This window comes from Capricornis sumatraensis, chromosome X (genome assembly GCF_032405125.1).
Source record: "Capricornis sumatraensis isolate serow.1 chromosome X, serow.2, whole genome shotgun sequence".
Lineage (NCBI taxonomy): Eukaryota > Metazoa > Chordata > Mammalia > Artiodactyla > Bovidae > Capricornis > Capricornis sumatraensis.
The window spans coordinates 114,494,482-114,515,866 of record NC_091092.1 but is presented as its reverse complement, the minus strand read 5'-3'; the positions used below and the strand labels follow the sequence as shown (position 1 = coordinate 114,515,866).

The window sequence follows — 21,385 nt, the reverse complement described above, 5'->3', positions numbered from 1 at the left end:
CTACCCACTCCAGTATTCTTGCCTGGAGAATTCCCATGGACAGAAGAGCCTGGCAGGCTACAGTCCATGGGGTCACAAAGAGTTGGACACGACCAAGCAACTAACACTTCACTTACCTTCATAGTCATTGAAAGTCTTTATTTTGTTTGTTTTCCTAACCATACATTAAATTCTGAATAAAGATTTTTAACTTGTACTTCTCTCTTGTATCTTTAACTTGTACATCCTCACAGAAATGTGATGAATGGAATGGTTACCTTTCAGTAAGGAATCTCCAGATTGAACTTTTAAATGTCTCTTGAGGTGAGGAAGCCCAGCAAAAGACTTGCCATCATGCTTGCCTGTAATACCTATAGTTTTGGGTGAATTGCTCTCTTTTTGAGGTCCCCAAAATATCCTAAAGTTTCTGCACCTGCAGGAAATGACCTTCTTTACTCACCGGGTAAGGCTGATGGGAACACTGTAAGCAAGGTGCCAGGCTGTTTTTCCAAGGGCTTTGTCAGCTCCACAAAGTCAACCTTAGTTCCTTAAAGCTGTCTGACTATATCTGAGTCTATACTTGTCTATCTGAAATAGGACATTCCAGTCAAAACCTTGGTAATATAACAAGTTTCCAGTTGCATCTTCTTCTAAGGAGAAGAAATTCTTATTTAACTTATATAAATATAACTATAATGGGCTTCCCTGGTTCTTGGGTGGTAAAGAATATGCCTGCCAATGTAGGAGACCTGGATTCAGTCCCTGGGTTGGGAAGATCCCCTGGAGAAGGGAATGAAAACACACTCCAGTATTCTGCCTGGAAAATCCTATGGACAGTACATGGCATTGCAAAGAGACAGACATGACTTAGCGACTAAACAAGAACAAAATATAACTATAATGCCCTGAAAATAAGAGTATTCACCATGAGTTTCTGAATTCTGGAGGGATCAGGCAGGGAGAAAAATATTAATGTTTCAGTTCTGCTTATAATGATATAATTTACTGAATTACTGTAAGTCATGGTGTAAGATCAAAGGTTTTCTTATATCTGGAAAACAAAGATTAAAAAGGCAGTAATATTTCAGACAAAAGAGTCATGAAATTATAATCATATTCATCAGTTTGTTCAGTCCCATGTGATTAATTTTTGTTGATCTTGTCTTCTGTTAGCAGTTTTGTAAAGCCATTAGTTTTTCCATTAGAGTTCTATTTTTTCTTACCCAGTTCAATGGTATCATCTGAAAATTATCAGAAACCTATGTTTGTCAAAAAGTCCTAAGGAGCTTCTTTACCAATTGAGCTAAAGAAGATCCTTAGAAAGGATCATTGCCCAGTCATTAATGTGACTGGTGATATAAGTAAAGCCCAAAGCTGTAAAGAACAATATTGCTTAGGAAGCTGGAATGTTAGGTTCATGAATCAAGGTAAATTGGAAGTGGTCAAACAGGAGATGGCAAGAGTGAACACTGACATTTTAGGAATCAGTGAAGTAAAATGGACTGGAATGGGCGAATTTAACTCAGAAAACTGTTATATCTACTACTATGGACAAGAATCCCTTAGAAGAAATGAAGTAGCCCCCATAGTCAACAAAAGAGTCCAAAATGCAGTTCTTCGGTGCAATCTCAAAAATGACAGAATGATCTCTGTTCATTTCCAAAGCAAACCATTCAATATCACAGTAATCCAAGTCTATGCTCCAATCAGTAATACTGAAGAAGCTGAAGTTGAATGGTTCTATGAAGACCTACAAGACCTTCTAGAACTAACACCCAAAAAAGATGTCCTTTTCATCATAGGGAACTGGGATGCACAAGTAGGAAGTCAAGAGATACCTGGAAAAAACAGGCAACTTTGGCCTTGGGGTACAAATTGAAGCAGGGCAAAGGCTAACAGAGTTTTGCCAAGAGAACGCACTGGTCATAAACACCCTCTTCCCACAACACAAGAGAAGACTCTGCATATTGACATCACCAGATGCTCAATACAAAATCAGATTGATTATATTCTTTGCAGCCAAAGATGGAGAAGCTCTATACAGTCAGCAAAAACAAGACAGGGAGCTGACTGTGTTCAGATCATGAACTCCTTATTGCCAAATTCAGACTTAAATTGAAGAAAGTAGGGAAAACCACTAGACCATTCAGGTATGACCTAAATATAATCCCTTACTATTATACAGTGTAAGTGACAAATAGATTCAAGGGATTAGATCTGATAGAGTGCCTGATGAACTATGGACAGAGGTTTGTGACATTGTATGGGAAGCAGGGATCAAGGCCATCCCCAAGAAAAATAAGCGCAAAAAGGCAAAATGGTTGTCTAAGGAGGCCTTACAAATAGCTGAGAAAAGAAGAGAAGCGAAAGGCAAAGGAGAAAAGGAAAGATGTACCCATTTGAATGCAGAATTCCAAAGAATACCAAGGAGAGATAAGAAAACCTTCTTTAGCGATCAAGGAAAACAATAGAATGGGAAAGACTAGAGAGCTCGTCAAGAAACTTAGAGATACCAAGGGAACATTTCATGCAAAGATGGGCACAATAAAGGACAGAAATGGTATGGACCTAACAGAAACAGAAGATATTAAGAAGAGGTGGCAAGAATGCACGGAAGAACTATACAAAAAAGATCTACATGACCCAGATAACCACAATGGTGCGGTCACTCACCTAGAGCCAGACATCCTGGAATGCGAAGTCAAGTGGGCCTTAGGAAGCACCACTACGAACAAAGCTGGTGGAGGTGGTGGAATTCCAGCTGAGCTATTTCAAATCCTGAAAGATGATGCTGTGAAAGTGCTGCACTCAATATGCCAGCAAATCTGGAAAACTCAGCAGTGGCCACAGGACTGAAAAAGGTCAGTTTTCATTCCAATCCCCAAGAAAGGCAATGCCAAAGAATGCTCAAACTACCACACAATTGCACATACTAGTGCAATCTCATCTCACACGCTAGCAAAGTAATGCTCAAAATTCTCCAAGCCAGGCTTCAACAGTATGTAAACCATGAACTTCCAGATGTTCAAGCTGGATTTAGAAAAGGCAGAGGAGCCAGAGATCAAATTGCCAACATTTATTGGATCATAAAAAATGCAAGAGTTCCAGAAAAACATCTACTTCTGATGTATGGACTATGCCAAAGCCTTTGACTGTGTGGATCACAAAAAACTGGAAAAATTCTTCAAAAGATGGGAATACCAGACCACTTGACCTGCCTCCTGAGAAAATCTGTATGCAGGTCAAGAAGCAACAGTTAGAACTGGACATGGAACAACAGACCGGTTCCAAATAGGAAAAGGAGTACATCAAGCCTGTATATTTTCACCCGGCTTATTTAACTTCTATGCAGAGTACATCATGCAAAATGCTGGACTAGATGAAGCACAAGCTGGAATCAAGATTGCCGGGAGAAATATCAATAACCTCAGATATGCAGATGACACCACCCTTATGGCAGAAAGCAAAGAGGAACTGAAGAGCTTCTTGATGAAAGTGAAAGAGGAGAGTGAAAAAGTTGGCTTTAAACTCAACATTCGGAAAACTAAGATCATGGAATCCGGTCCCATTACTTCATGGCAAATAGCTGGGGAAACAGTGGAAACAGTGAGAAACTTTATTTTGGGGGGCTCCAAAATCACTGCAGATGGTGACTGCAGCCATGAAATTAAAAGACGCTTGCTCCTTGGAAGAAAAGCTATCACCAACCTAGACAGCATATTGAAAAGCAGAGACATTACTTTGCCACCAAAGGTCTGCCTAGTCAAAGCTATGGTTTTTCTTGTAGTTACATATGGATATGAGAGTTGGACTATAAAGGAAGCTGAGTGCTGAAGAATTGATGCTTTTGAACTGTGGTGCTGGAGAAGACTCTTGAGAGTCCCTTGGACTTTAAGGAGATCCAACCTGTCCATCCAAAAGGAAATTAGCCCTGAATATTCATTGGAAGGACTGATGCTGAAGCTGAATCTCCAATATTTGGCCACTTGATGCAAAGAACTGACTCCTTGGAAAAGACCCTGATGCTGGGAAAGATTGAAGGCAGGAGAAGAAAGGGACGACAGAGGATGAGATGGTTTGATGGCATCACGGTCTTGATGGACGTCAGTTTGAGCAAGCTCCGGGAGTTAGTAATAGACAGGGAAGCCTGTCATGCTGCAGTCCGTGGAGTCGCAAAGAATCGGACGCGACTGAGCACCTGAACTGAACTGCAGGATCTTCTTGCAGTTGACGTTGAAGTTTTGCTTTCTTTGCAAAAGCATCAGAGTAACACTGTAATTTCCTGTAAATGACAAAAGACTTAAAATGGCATGGTTAAAGATCTGAGTCATTAGAATGCAATTGAAGACGAAATTTGGTTATTTCTGTGACACATAAAATTTTAAAATAATAACTAGAATTATGACTAATAACATTGTACAAGGACATATCTGAATTTTACAAATTTTATAAATTTCTAGAGCACTTATAATGACGTTTCCCCATATAATATAACCTAAGAACATTTATCATCACTTATTTGACAATGCCTCCCATGAAATTTAGCCTACTCAATAAGCCTAATTATTTTCATATCTGTCTTTTATTAGGAGAGAAAGTGAATATTTTGCTGTATTCCAGGGGCGTTTGGAAAGCCCCCAAATTATTTCCAGGTCAATAAGATTTCATTTGAATTTGATTTGAGGGAAGTTTGTCAAAAATTTCAAAAAATTTTAAAACACTTTTTCAAACAGAGTCATAGGTTACTGTGACGCTATAGTTAATTATCTATTTAATCAAAATGACAAAGACTTCACAGGCAAATACAGAAAGTTAGATAGTTAGCTTTGTAAATATTGAACAATCTCAGTTTTTTTCCTAAATAGTCAAAGATCTGATGAAGATAAAAGATTGCATTTTTATTTTTACAGACAGATGGCATTAATGACAAAGAAAATCTTTGTTTACCACTGCTTATTGAAAGAAAAAAGCGAAGGGGGCAGCAGAGCATGAGATGGTTAGATAACATCGCTGACTCAATGGACATGAATTTGAGCAAACTCTGGGAGATAATGGAGGACAGAGGAGACTGGCGTGCTGCAGTCCATGGGGTCGCAAAGAGTCAGACATGACTTAGCAACTAAACAACAACATAGGTAGGCAGTGTACCTTTGATGCTGAAATTCATTCACATAATTAACTTTATTCCAATCTTAGCCAGGTTGATCACACATAAAATTCTTTTCCCAAGATCCCTTCTTCAGAAAATTTCAACAAATTTCTATGTCCAGTTTAGTCTGTCCCTTGATCTCCTTTCTGTTTTGAAATAGTCAAGTGTAGGACAAAAATTGCTCTTATTTCTCCAACAAAAATGCATCACCATACCTCATGCCTTTTCTTACCCCAAAATACATTTTCATTTCCTTGCACACATCATTTCCCTTATTATCTCTGGCACTCTTAATCATATTAACCATATATTAATTAGAAACCTTAATTTCTAGTGGAAATAAAGAAATAAACAATTGTGAACTACATTAGGATTTTGTGGTGTAAAGAATTTATAAATACCTAGTATAATTTCTAGACATATGTGCCCTTTTAAGTAGCGCAGTCTTTCAGTGTGGAATGAGATCTGGTGACTAAAAACCTGAAATTCATCTTTCAGTTCAGTTCAGTTCAGTTCACTCGCTCAGTCGTGTCCGACTCTTTGCGACCCCATGAATCACAGCACTCCAGGCCTCCCGTCCATCACCATCTCCCGGAGTTCACTCAGACTCACATCCATCGAGTCTGTGATGCCATCCAGCCATCTCATCCTGGGTCGTCCCCTTCTCCTCCTGCCCCCAATCTCTCCCGCATCAGAGTCTTTTCCAATGAGTCAACTCTTCGCATGAGGTGGCCAAAGTACTGGAGCTTCAGCTTTAGCATCATTCCTTCCAAAGAAATCCCAGGGCTGCTCTCCTTCAGAATGGACTGGTTGGATCTCCTTGCAGTCCAAGGGACCCTCAAGAGTCTTCTCCAACACCACAGTTCAAAAGCATCAATTCTTTGGTGCTTAGCCTTCTTCATAGTCCAACTCTCACATCCATACATGACCACTGGAAAAACCATAGCCTTGACTAGACGGACCTTAGTCGGCAAAGTAATATCTCTGCTTTTGAATATACTATCTAGGTTGGTCATAACTTTTCTTCCAAGGAGTAAGCATCTCTTAATTTCATGGCTGCAGTCACCATCTGCAGTGATTTTGGAGCCCCCCAAAATAAAGTCTGACACTGTTTCTACTGTTTCCCCATCTATTTCCCATGAAGTGATGGGACCAGATGCCATGATCTTTGTTTTCTGAATGTTGAGCTTTAAGCCAACTTTTTCGCTCTCCTCTTTCACTTTCATCAAGAGGCTTTTTAGCTCCTCTTCACTTTCTGCCATAAAGGCGGTGTCATCTGCATATCTGAGGTTATTGATATTCCTCCCGGCAATCTTGATTCCAGCTTGTGTTTCTTCCAGTCCAGCGTTTCTCATGATGTACTCTGCATATTCTCTCTGTATTAGGAAGTCAGAAGTAGATGAAACAATGTATTAATATTTTATTATTTTATCTTATTCAGAAATGATCTAGATATTTAATGAATTTCCCTCATTTAATTTAAGATAGCAAAACCCTAAGGATTTAATTTCCCAAAACGATTTGGGAAACTATTTAACAATCAGAAAACAATCATTTTTTGAAAGTTTACCTAAAAGTGTTTATCTCGTTTGCATCTCTTTAATACATTTGTCTTTAATAATCACACTAAGATTACCCCTGAAGGTTTTATGAGACATTAAAGCAATTCACTCTTTTAAGTTATTTTTCTTGTTGACAAATTTTATAACAGAGATAGCATGAACTTATTTGACTTTTAGTAAACCTAGATAGAATAAAAGTATTACACTGAATGCTGACAAATCTAAAGATATACCTGTTTTAATTAAACCAGTAATTTTAAATTTGCTTTTATTGACTAAAGATGAATCTTAGATCACATGAACTTGAGGAACATTTAATTCCTATTATATTTAGAAATAATTTATATAAGTGCTTACTAAAGTAACACTAAGTAAATAGAGCTTTTTTACAAATTGATTATGGTATTGCCATCTGGAGGTATAAAAATACCCTGTCTATAATGTACATACCAGGGAGAATAACCCCACTGGTCAAAAAGTCAAGCTCTCAGGACATAGAACAAATGACACAATAGATGAGGCAAAGAACAGGTTACCATCTTTAGGAGGAAAAGGATCAATAAAGCCAAGAATACTCTGCTGAATTTACCAGAGTTTCTAAGTCCAAGAAACTAACTCCACAAATATTTTCTCTTGCTGAGCTAATTTTATAAAAGAGAAAAAGAACTCTTACCACTCTCATTTCCAACAGACCCACAGGCAGAGGTCTGGGAGACCAAATGACATGGTAAGAACTCTTACCTTTGGCCAGTTTTGGTCAATTATTGAAGAATTTCTTAGCTACAGTATCCTCGGACTTAGTAGTGTCCAGCTAGTCAAGTTGAATCCTGCCTGCTACACCAACTGTCAGGGAGGAAGAATTTTTTTCTGTACCTATCTAAGTTCTTTTATCTGAGTTAAACTAACATGAGACAGATCAATAGGAGAAAATCTAAGCAAAAGTTTAATAACATGTGTGGGCCTCCCTGGTGACTAGATGGTAAAGAATCCGCCTGCAATGCAGGAGATACGGGTTTGATCCCTGAGTCAGGAAGATCCCCTGGAGAAGGGAATGGCTACCCACTCCAGTATTCTTGCCTGGAAAATTCCATGAATGGAGGAGCCTGGGGGGCTACAGTCCTTGGGGTCACAAAGAGTCGGACACAACTGAGCAACTAACACTTTCACTTTTTTTCACTTCATACATCAGAGAAACCCAGGAGAACTGAGTAACTCACCAAAATGACTGAAATCCTCACTTAAATACCATCTTCAGCTAAACAAGGATATTGAGGGTAGTGGTTTGGAACCTAAAAGGATAGGAAGGCAACTCATGTGGAATTGGAAAGGCAAATGTTTGCTGGGCCAGGCAGAGACCATGGGACACGGAGTGGACTCTGATCTCTAGGCCCTGCTAGGTTCCCCTCGCAACACCTGGCCCTTGTTCTTTGCAGATGTCTCTGCTGATAGCTCTCTTCTGGGAACAGGCCCTTTACTGAAATTATTGGGTTACCCAAAAAGTTTGTTCAAGTTTGTCCATAAGATGGCACAGAACACCTGAACGAACTTTTTGGCCACCCCAGTATTTTAGGCAGCTAAGCTGGAGGAAACAAGAAAAACTTCCTGAGTTTCTTTTTCTTTAAAATAATCAGACTAAGTTAATCATCATACCAAAGAGACACTTTTGGGGGTAGCAAAATTTGCTCCCCTATACCACTCTGGGAGAGTTAACTAGAAGTCCCCAGAGCAATGCTTTACAATCTTCTGCTGTTGCTGTTATCACAATCTTTACAGTTCATAGAAATCACCTAGGAAGTTTGTTTAAAAGTGATTTTTCATGTTCTTATTATTTCCTTAGTCTAAGGTGAACTCAAGATTTAAATTGTGAATGGATTTCTTATTGGTGCTAATGCTGCTGGTCTGTGGATCACATTTGGCATGCCAAGGTCTTTGCCTAGACAATAGGTCCTCTAACAAACTTGGTAGAATCTAATAGGTGAAAAGCAACTAACTCTCTTGAGTTCACTGTTTCCATGATAGAGGAATGAAAGAGGGGTAGAGCCAGTCAGTGGGATGAATTCTAATTGCCCCATTCTTTTTACATGATCAACACCTTTGAACCTAGTTGAACATTTGTACATTGCCCTCACATCCCCTCTTAATGAGGTTACTTGCCTCATGTATTCAATGAAATTGTGCTTTATAGAACACATTTGCTACTCAGGGCAATATCTGAGAGAACACTCTTCAACTATTAAATAATTACCCTCTTACAGGAAGAGGGCCTTTATTCTTGAACACAGTTCCTACATATCCCTTTTGAAAATGGAAATCCACTTAAGAATGTCTCAATAACCTATATATGGGTATATACATGTATTTCAGCCTATGCAAATAGGCCATATACAGAGTTCAGTCTGTGAAAATAGTAATTACCAAGGAGAAACAAGCTCTATGATGGGCAGTAAATACTGCTGATTTCCTGTTTTAAACAGCTGAATCTCAACTGTGTGTTGTAAGGAAGAGCAGACAGTGTGAAAACTGAACCTCCATGGTCAATGATATGATTACAAAACAGGCAAAGAAGAAATAACCCAGTAACAGAATCTGGATAAACAGACCTGCATGTTTGGAAGTTCAAATCATTTTTTATAGGCATCTGTCTAACATCTAAAAAGGTTGTAAAAACACAGACCTACAGTGAGAGCAGAGGGAATCCACTGGAACTGGGATCTTTGTCTTGGAAAGCAACACACTAGCAGTTTCAACAATATTAATTCAGTTTAAGATATTTGCAAGAAGCCACAGATATCATGAGGCACACACATTGCCCAATTTCACATATGTGATCAGAGATTGCAAACAGAATACCATCTCTGCGACCACTACCCACCGACACACCACTCTCTTCACTTCTCAGAACTACCTTCATGTTCTCATCATTTCTAGATCAAAATAATCAAGTAACTGACAATTTCTCATATCCTGCTCAAAACCTCACTTCACCGCTAAAAATGATTCATATATTCATATAATGCTATTGCATGAAAAAGCAATAAATCATTCCCATTCACTAAATATGTGCTAAGTGTCAGGTCTGGGCAAGGCACTGGGTTAGTTGTCCTTAGTAGTTGAGTCACTGCTGCAGGAAGAAGGTTGATCACCATCCTGGGCATTAAAGCAGCATTGTTGGGGAGAGGGAGATGGCTGTACCTTTTTATAGCTGTGAATTCTTGCACTCAGTTGAGAAATGGCACAACTGGGTCAAAAATGCAAGGTATAACTTTTAATAAGCAGTTCCCTGTATATCGAACTTTGACAACCAGGTCAGTAAAGTGAGAAATTAGACTTGACACATTAAAAAATGCTAACTGTTCTCTCAGGTCATATAGTAGGAAAAAAATGTGTTGATTTCCAATAAATTACCATGGTAACTTGTATTCAATTTTAGTGTTGCGAATTGCATTTGCCATCTGTAAGAAATATGTTAGCTATTTGTCTCTACTTTTAGGGCACATGTGCTATTCTTAGCATGTGTTCTGTGAGGAATGATATAGCTGGAGGTTGATTTCTCTAAATTACAATCGGACATTTAAATGCTATTAAAATAGATTTTGTTTGTACTTGACCAAAAGAAATCCAGTGGTATACTTAAGAAAGCACAAAATGGTCATTTTAAAGATCACCCAAAAGTCATGACGATGAATTAGAGTTTGATATGAATGAAGATTGACTGAAAAATTGTGAACTGTGATGGAAAAACAGTTACTTGAGAGTGTTTTGTTTTTGACTCTTGTGTGACCTAGAGCAAGTCTCTTCATGTCTTCATTTTTATCATTTACCTAATTGTCTTTAAACCACAGTGCAGTAATCTTGTAAGAACATATTCAACCCTGGGTGACTAATGGTATATATTAGCCAATTCATCAGATTTTGCAGGTTCTCAGAGTTTTGTATCATTGTACATCAATTTTCAAATCTTGAAAGTGGAATGGAACAGTTGCTCTTCCCAGGACTTTGGTTACAGTTTTAACTGTTTGTAAGGTTGATTCACATATTTAGATGACAAGTTTCTCTAATGGCACAATAGAAATTAGAATTCCTTAAGATATGTGACTGAAGTTCAAAGTACTGACTAGTAACAGTGACCAAATTCACGGAAACTAAAAATGGAAGAGGCCATTATCAAAACCTGAGGAATGATACTTAAATTACTTGACTTAAATCAGTTTGGAATTCTAATTCTAGTACGAAATATAAAATGAATATGACTTGAAAACTCATTTATACTATTTCACCATTTCCGGATAATGACTCACAACTGCTCGGGTGCATTTCTAATTCTCCCCAAGTGAACAAGTGTGTCTATATTTTCTAAATATATCACTATTGAAAGTAGCTAAAAGGAATACATTAAAGATGTCACAACAAAATTCCATACTGGCTGTCTTCCTGGGCAAACTAATATTAGTGGCAAATCAATAGTACCATAAAAGTTGACAATATTAGAATATATTTTCAACTTGCCATGTGGCATTCGGAATCTTCCTCCTTCAACCAGAGATCAAACCCACACCCCCTGCAGCGGAAGCACAGTCTTCACCACTGGACCACCAGGAAAGTCCCTCAAGTTTTAACTATTCACAAACCAGGTTAGTTTGCTTTTCAGTAAAACAATGCAATTAGATTAAATGTAACTTGAAATCCATATTTTCTCTAAAACTGGATTATGTTTTAATCTACTTTTTCAAGGAATATTTGTAAACTGTTGCAAAAAAATGATTATTTTGTATACAGAGAAAAGCTCCATGGTAGAGTTAAATAATTCCTGCTTGACTTGCCTTCCTGAATCAAGCATCTATAAATAATGATTGGGTTGATAGGTGAATGAAAAATTAATTAGGATAAAGAGTTTACCATGAGGACCCTCGGCAAAACACAGATTATAAACCACCATGGACAACTCTATGCCAAAGTGTCCAGAGTAAAAGGCAAAATATAAGCTTTTTTGAAGTATTAGCATTTAAAGCTATAGGTCACTTGCCTCTGTTAAGTTCACTCGACATCTAACACATTAGAAAGAGATTCATTAAAAAATTGTAACTGCAGTAGTAATAGTGGTTATCTCAGGGTGGTCTGAATCCATGTGACCTTTAATTTCTTTCTCTTATTTTTATATGATTTTCAATTTTTTTACAATAAGCATATTTTATAGTCTGGAAAAAAGGTGAGGAAAAAAATCTATTGCTACAGTCTGGAGTATTCAAAATGCTTATAGGAAACCTACCATTGATCTGTTTTCTATAATATCAAATTATTTCCACATTTTGAAAGTATATTAAAGTCTGTTTCCTTGAATGTACTCTTGCTTCTCCTTTGTATCTGTCTTTATTAGAAAACATTGCATATTGGGGGACACCTTGACCTCTGCGTTTTCTCAAACAGCTGCTCATTTTCATACACCAAAAACCAGTACATAGAGTGAGACAATAAGATAAGGCCTTACACTGTGTGAAGCAGGGCAGTGTTATTGCTGTTTTGGTAAAAGAGAATTCATTATGGAAGATGGGCTTTTCATATATCCTGACAACACAGGCCACTAAAAGATATAAGAAACCCACCTTATTCTCAACTTTGTCGTAGCTTAAGGAGCCTTAGGAGGAATCAAGGAATGGTAGGTCCTGCTATTGGTAGTTCCCAAGGCATGTCTATTCCTTCATAGAATGTTGATGGGAGGAAAAAAAATACTTAAATATTGATAAATTCTTGATTAGCATCTCTTTACAAAATGAGAAAGGGAAAGCAAACTTACCACTATTTTCTTCAGCATTTTTATGTTTTCAGAAAACAGAGTGGTCAAAAAAGATTCAACAGGAATAAGAAATGTATTTTTCTGTTACTTCCATTGAGGGAAATGACCAAGCATGTGGTTTTATTATTATTTTTACCTTAATAGTCTCTAGCTCTGTTGAATCACCAAGATTTTGAATGAAACTTGTCTTGTGAGAAAGTCAGCTTTTGCCAAACACATTTTATTGTAATGCTTTCAACAATTAAGAAATATGTTAAAAATCCTAAAACAGAAATCCTAAAGGGAAAAAGTTGTAATAACAACATAGAATTCTGAAGTTTATCAAAACATCCCATCTTGTCTATTGCAGTGCAATTCGTTTCCACATGTGTAATATATTTTATAAATCTATTCTTAACAACTCAATATACTGAATATACTGATAAGAAAGCCTTCTTCAGCGATCAATGCAAAGAAATAGAGGAAAACAACAGAATCAGAAAGACTAGAGATCTCTTCAAGAAAATTAGAGATGCCAAGGGAACATTTCAAGCAAAGATGGGCTCAATAAAGGACAGAAATGGTATGGACCTAACAGAAGCAGAAAATATTAAGAAGAGGTGGCAAGAATACACGGAAGAACTGTACAAAAAAGATCTTCATGACCCAGATAATCATGATAATGTGATCACTAATCTAGAGCCAGACATCTTGGAATGTGAAGTCAAGTGGGCCTTAGAAAGCATCACTACGAACAAAGCTAGTGGAGGTGATGGAATTCCAGTGGAGCTGTTTCAAATCCTGAAAGATGATGCTGTGAAAGTGCTGAACTCAATATGTCAGCAAGTTTGGAAAACTCAGCAGTGGCCACAGGACTGGAAAAGGTCAGTTTTCATTACCATTGCAAAGAAAGGCAATGCCAAAGAAGGCTCAAACTACCACACAGTTGCACTCATCTCACATGCTAGTGAAGTAATGCTCAAAATTCTCCAAGCCAGGCTTCAGCAATACGTGAACCATGAACTTCCTGATGTTCAAGCTGGTTTTAGAAAAAGCAGAGGAACCAGAGACCAAATTGCCAACATCCACTGGATCATGGAAAAAGCAAGAAAGTTCCAGAAAGACATCCATTTCTGCTTTATTGACTATGCCAAAGCCTTTGACTGTGTGGATCACAATAAACTGTGGACAATTCTGAAAGAGATTGGAATACCAGACCACCTAACCTGCCTCTTGAGAAATCTGTATGCAGGTCAGGAAGCAACAGTTAGAACTGGACATGGAACAACAGACTGGTCTCAAATAGGAAAAGGAGTCCGTCAAGGCTGTATATTGTCACCCTGCTTATTTAACTTATATGCAGAGTACATCACGAGAAACACTGGACTGAAGAAACACAAGCTGGAATCAAGATTGCCGGGAGAAATATCAAGAACCTCAGATATGCAGATGACGCCACCCTTATGGCAGAAAGTGAAGAGGAGCTAAAAAGCCTCTTGATGAAAGCAAAAGAGGAGAGTGAAAAAGTTGGCTTAAAGCTCAACATTCAGAAAACGAAGATCATGGCATCTGGTCCCATCACTCCATGGGAAATAGATGGGGAAACAGTAGAAACAGTGTCAGACTTTATTTTGGGGGGCTCCAAAATCACTGCAGATGGTGACTGCAGCCATGAAATTAAAAGACGCTTACTCCTTAGAAGAAAATTTATGACCAATCTAGATAGTATATTCAAAAGCAGAGACATTACTTTGCTGACTAAGGTCCGTCTAGTCAAGGCTAAGGTTTTTCCTGTGGTCATGTATGGATGTGAGAGTTGGACTGTGAAGAAGGCTGAGTGCCGAAGAATTGATGCTTTTGAACTGTGGTGTTGGAGAAGACTCTTGAGAGTCCCTTGGACTGCAAGGAGATCCAACCAGTCCATTCTGAAGGAGATCAACCCTGGGATTTCTTTGGAAGGAATGATGCTAAAGCTGAAGCTCCAGTACTTTGGCCACCTCATGCGAAGAGCTGACTCATTGGAAAAGACTCTGATGCTGGGAGAGATTGGGGGCAGGAGGAGAAGGGGACGACCCAGGATGAGATGGCTGGATGGCATCACCGACTCGATGGACGTGAGTCTGAGTGAACTCCGGGAGATGGTGATGGACAGGGAGGCCTGGCGTGCTGCGATTCATGGGGTCACAAAGAGTCAGACACGACTGAGCGACTGAACTGAACTGAACTGAACTGAAGTGCAAATCAGCATACAGGTTTTTTTAAGAAGTGTTCAGTGTTTCTGTCAAAAACATGGTTCTTTCTATTGGTTATGTAAACAGTCCAGATGTTCTGGGTTCTTTGGCCAATCCGAAGCAATCCCAGTGGAAGACAAAATTCTTCTAAATGTGACAATATATCCTCTGGTGGAGGGTTGCATCCAGAATAAACACTGCAGCCCTTAACACAAAGGAGTAAATGGCAATGCCACCTTCACTCTGACAGTTTTCTCTCCAGAGATGTTTTATAACACTCCATCTGTGACTGTCTATTTGTATGACATGTTGAAAGGAAATTCATAGTGGAAATAAAGCAAATACTTTTTCTTCTCAGAGATTTTCTTTTAGGCATCAGTGAAGTTTGACACCTTGATGTACAATGGCTGTGTCTTTTCTAAGCTGGTCACATGAGGCCCATTTTGTTGTTCAATATAGCAGAGTCTTCTTTTGTATAGTTTCTCCCCATCATGCTAAGTCCTACACAATCTAAAGTGAAGGGGGCCCCATCTGAATATTTGGTATGTTTCTGTGTGTGCAAATACATGGTGGTCTGTGCACAGCCCACCTTACGGTCTCTGGATTAACCTGTTTCAAACAGTGCTTTTAGAATCCAAAGGGGAAATGTTTTCAGTGATAAAGCTCTGTCTGTATAAGTAAGACCACATGGTACATTTTGAAAATATATGTCAATTTTCCACTGGGGAGAATCTTTGTCCTATTTTTGTGACCTAATTTTAAGAAACCTGACTTAACTGACACCATGAATCCTTCAAACAAATATTTATTTTCAAGATACATGCTAGTTGCTTGGAAAAGGAAAAAAAAAAAAAGATAAATGATACATACCAGCTGAGAAATCAGAGCATAAATTTGCTGACCATCACCCATCATACCATATACTTGCTTTCCCTGTTCTCCACACTCAACCTTGCCAAACTTGTTTGCAGCCTCTGTCCTGCAGTGTGCCATACAGCATCTGATCTCTGTCTCTAAAATCCCCCAACAGAAACACAACATGCATACACAAAGCACCCTGAGTGAGATGTTCATCTGGTCCTTGATTATTATTCTTACAGTAGAGCATTTCTTACCCCTATATAAAAGGCCTAGCAGAGTGACACTTAGGTGCACAATAAAAATTAGCTTTTTTTTAAATTTTTTTTTAATTTTTTAAAAATATTTCCGTGTATGCCTGACTCTGCAACTACACATCAGCTCCTTCAAGGCAAGGAGTATATTCCACCCATCATTTGATCACTAGAACTCAACACACTATGCCTGGTACATTTAAAGCACTTAAAGAACAAAAAGAAAGTGAATGAAGGAGTGAGTGACAAGACAAAAATGATTAATAAGTAATATAATAATATCAAAGATGTAAAACAATACAAGATTGATTCCTAAATGCCAAGTGAATTCAAACTCTCCTAGTTCTTTAAGTCTACAAAGACTATGTATATTACCATTGGGTTTATAGATGGAAAAACCATTTTAAATCTGTACTATGAAGTTAGCCATTTTTTTATAAAATGAAGTTTTATCAAGTTAATAGACTGTGTATTAATAATTATATATCAGTTGCTTGAATCTCATGACACATTGTCTGGAAAAATGGCTCACAGAGATATTATTCTAATTTTAGAGTGGAATACAAAAAAAATAACTTTTCGTTAGAAAACTGTACCTTTTCTTAGTCATTCAGTCATCCACTTATTCAACAAATATACTGAGTTTCTTCTATATGTCAGGTTGATTTCAAGGCACTTGAGATAGTATCAGTAAAAAAAAATATGGACAAAATAGACAAAAAAACTTGCCCTGATGGAATTTAAATTCCAATGGGAGGAGATAGACAATAGATAATAAATATAATAATTAGAAAATTAAATATTATATCCTATAATGATAAATGCTATAGTGAAAGTCTTTTAGTTTGTAAAAAAGAAACCTACAGACATTCCAGAAGAGCTGTAAGAATAATACAATAAACTTCCATATAGCCTCTTCAACTAGATTCACCTATTATTAACATTTTGCCACACTTGCCTTATATCTCTTCATCTAGACAGGTTAGGTAAGATAAATCTACGCAATGTATATAAACACATATTTCTGAATCATATGAGAGTAAATTGCAGACATCATGATTAAATTTTTCAACATGAATCTTCTAAAAACAAGGAAATTTTCTTACAACATCAGAGTATATTTATCAAATTTAGGAAAATTGAAAATTGATAGACTGCTATTATCTAATATATAGTTTATATTCACATTTCAAAGGGTATTCCCATAATATTCTTATACCATATTTTCCATCCAGAATTATGCAATTCATTTAGTTGTCAAGTCTTTTTAGTCTCTTCTAATCTGGGATTGTTCCCCAACCTTTATTTGCCTTCTATGCCTTTGACTTTTTCGAAGAATAGAAACCAGATTTTATTTTTTATACTGTGTCCCTCAGTTTGAGTTTGTAATTTCCTCCTTGGGCAGATATTTTCTTATATGTGGCTGGAATACTGCATAAATGTTGTTATGCCTTCTTAATGCATTACATCAGGAGGTACACGGTGTCATGTCCCATTAGTGGTGATGCTCATTTGGTCAATTCCTTAAGATGGTGTCTGTTTCTCCCTTAATCATTAGTAAATAATCAGTAAGGAGGTGCTTTAAGGTAGCATGAATGTTCTACCTCATCAATCTTTTATCCATTAACTTTAGGCTCTGTTGATAATTCTTTCCTGAGTCATTTATTATTAGCATGGTAGAAAGTGGTGATTTCCAACTCTATTATTCCTTCTATATTTGCCAATTGGCATTCTGCTCTAAAGGAGAGCTTTCCTTTTTATTAATTTGCTTATAATTAATATAAACTCATGGATTCATGTTTTACTTGATTTCTGTCATTACTTGTTGTAAATTGTCTTTTAATACATACCACTTGTGAACATTCCCCTACTTCACAGAAAAAAAAAAAAAATACGAAAAGAAATTTAGCACCCTTCCTGTCTGGTTGGAGAAAGAAAGAGGACATTCTGAGGGTAACTATATAAAGAACAATGCATTTCTTCTGTCTCTTCTTTCATTTAATTCTTCATTTTAATAGTTTATGAATATATAACACTTCAGATCCAAGGGCTTGTGGGAGCTTCGTCTAACTAGGCCTTAATCATGAGTCTCCGCCAAGATCCTATTTGCATTCTCAATTGACACTAAATTAAAGTTAATTTGATACTTTGGCCAAAAACCTCTTTTCTAAATGGCAAAATACACTACTTTGAAGGTCATCTTTTGCCCAAATGTTTGGCTGCACAGATCAAGTTGTTAAATTCAGAGACCATTTTCATTTATTATTATTACTATTACTATTATTATTATGTCTACCCTTGTTTCTTCCAAAAAGCACTTTTTCAAGAGCAAAACTACTATCTTTACATACCAGTTTATACCTTCTGAAAACATTTTCTTGCTATTATGTGAATAGCAATTCAGTTTCTTAATGTGTCGCCAAAAAAAATTATAACTGCTTCTAAATTGCATTGATGTATTGTAGAATTGAGTTGAATATCTTTGTAGGCTGAGTATAATTATCCTCCTGCCAGGAACAAATAAGTTATACTGCTCCAGAGAAATAAATATGCATATGAATTTATGTGGATGGATAAATCCTTATAAAGTTTAGCTCTTTATAACACAATGAGAGAAAAAGAAATGTACTTGGTGAGGCTAATGAATAAACTAAGATCATTATATTGTCTATCAGCCATTTCCCCCACGAACTTATATTTTACTGCATATAAATCAGGGCAGAGCATTTGAAAGGACTTTATGTAGTGAACAAGGCAATTTTAGGATGAACTATAATAAGTCACCTAAAATCTTCAGCTATACTTTAAACAAGATGATATGTATAAATAGAAGAAAATGGATACTCCAAGAGAAGAGTTCAAAATTATAAACTGTGATTTAACTCTGTTAACATCTTTACCTCTTCAAAGATACCTAGCAGAAAAAGTTTGCAAACAATAACACCAGGTACAGGCCAATAAAAAAAAAAAAATAGGATCCCAGACTACACTAGGTAATTGCAGCAAGATTAGTGTAAACCAAATGCATTTATTATTTGCAATGTAATCCAATATACTAGCGGATGGCATGCGCTTTATTTTAATTAGCTGTTTCTTTTAAAGAGTTGCTTGGTCCAACTGTCTTGATAAGAAAAAATTGTAGTCATTGCTCAAAATGCTTGTAGCAAATCTAGTTTTAAATTGAAGCAATTTATTCCGAAAACAGTCTACTACTGGAGCAATAATCAATGTGTTTTCCCTTAGTCCATTCTTGAGCTTTCCATGGACTATTGTTAATTGCCTGTAACTAAATGACTGCTGGTGCCCTTAAACGTTAACTCTTTGGCACTTGTTCATTTGTTGTGTTTAACCAAATGCTTGTTTCCCTTAGGTTTTGCCTAGCGATTTTGCTTTACAATTTTCTGTATTCCATCTCAGTCCCTTAAAGGGGGCAGAGTCTATCATTTTAAAAAAATAACACAGAGGCTAAACAGAGTTTTAAAGGTTTGCATTTTCTTTTTCCATCCTCTGATGTTGAATTGTGCTGAAATGGAATCTTTTTATTTTTTAAATGCTGCCACTCCGGGCAGCTTGAACTTGAGCTGAAAAGTAGATCCTATTTCAAAAGGGAATGACATTTGCTAGGGCAACACCATTCACATTGTAATGTAAAGATAAAATACAGCAGTGGGTTCCCATCATTTCTTTTAACTGTAACAGAATTTAACCCCTAGTAATTTTGTCCTCACCTAATGTGTAAGCAATATTGGCTGGCACTCATATTAATGAATGTGTCCAGCTTAGAGCAAAAGAATGTGGAACTGAATCTAATATATCATTTTCTTCGAGAGAATTTACACATGCTATGTAAACCAATGTAAAAAACCTAAATGGAAAAAATTTTAAGCTGCATACATTTATAAATGTCTTGCATAAAAATTTTGCATAAACATAATAAAAAATAAAAATCTTGCATAAAAATAAAAATCTACACTTGATTAAACACTAGTTATATGTATCTTTTTATTCAACTGTTGAATTAGAAATTAATGACTAGATAAGAAGAAATATGGCTGAGGTTTTTTATTTTCCCTGTAATCATCACAGGATAAGTGACATCACATGCAAACATACACACAAATAAAAAATGTCCTTGTGAGAAAATGATGGCCATACTTTTCAGATTATCACTGATACTGTGTTGCACCCATGATGATTTCACCCCATTAGTAAGATCTCAAGAGTGATCTTGGAAGCCAAGAGTAGTTGTCACTGCAAAACCATAGATTCTTTTAAAATTTTCAATCTAAGACTACATCTACTATTACAGAGTTAGATAACCCTTTGGTGGATTGTAAATTACAGAATTGAAAATACCATTACTTTAGGGCCATAATTTCAGGAATAGTTATCTTTAGTGGTAATTAAGGAAACTAGTACTTTTCAAGGTAGTTGTCAACTGCAAGGAACAATAGCAACCCATCAATAATACTTGGACTATGATGATCAAGATCAAAATACATACACAGGCAGTTTAAATAATATTTCACTAAAGTGGACTTCAAAATCTGTGCTTTCTGGCCTAATGTGTAAATGCCAGTATCATTGAATTTGTTACATTGTGCATGAGCTCTGAAGGAGAAAAAAGAAGTGAATGTTTTATCTCTAAAATTGTCTGATCATTTCTTATGTTGTATAGACATTCTATAGGAATAAAAGAACTTGTATACAGAGGGTGGCAAGAAAATTACTCTTTTGGATAGAATGTAGTAACATACCAAGTCAAAGGGGAAAGAAAGGATAAGAAAAAAATATTTAGTTCTGTTGCTGCTGTTTAGTGGCTAAGTCGTGACTGACTCTTTTGTGACCCCATGGACTGTAGCCCACCAGGCTCCTCTGTCCATGGGATTTCCCAGGCAAAAACACTGGAGTGAGTTGCCATTTCCTTCTCCAGTGAATCTTCCTGATCCCGGGACCAAACCAGCATCTCCTGCACTGGCAGGCCAGTTCTTTACAACTGAGCCACCTGGGAAGCCCATTTAAGAGCTTAGTGAAAGGAAAATATGACCATATAGTCCGCTGTGACATCCACTAAGGAGCCTAGTTCTTAATCCCAAGTTAGCACTCAGCCTCCAAGACTGTGGTCAGCCATATTGGCAACCACTCTGTTGAAAAAGACAAGTGTTAATGTTTCTGGCAGGAGCCAGCAGACAGTATCCATTAGGTGGTCCACCCAAACTCTATACGACACTCCACACTGCCCTTCAGGAACTGTGCTGTTCACCCCTCATTTCTTCTCAGCCCTGACCTCTGGGTGACAGCTGAGGTGGGAAAGATTAAGATTCAGATTGGGTGAGTTCAGAAACCATCCTGGCTTAAAAGCTTCGTCTCCAGAGAAACCAGTATTTCTTTTATCAACTCCAGCATACCTTGCAGGATTCCCACAAGAATATGTTTATGTGTAACAGTCACTTTCACTCCAGCAAGCCCCAAATTATAGTTTCCAATCAGGTATTTACAAATCAGTCCAAATGCAATCTACCAATGTAGGTTCATTCTTACCATAAGCAATGTTGCTTAGCAACACAGTTACCACATACCAC

The 21,385-nt window shown here is 37.1% G+C and overlaps 1 protein-coding gene across 1 annotated transcript in view; it reads left to right on the top strand.

Annotated features, from left to right (window-relative positions):
* Positions 1 to 21,385, top strand: part of IL1RAPL1 (interleukin 1 receptor accessory protein like 1) — a 684,278-nt gene that overhangs the window by 641,866 nt on the left and 21,027 nt on the right. The window lies entirely within an intron of this gene.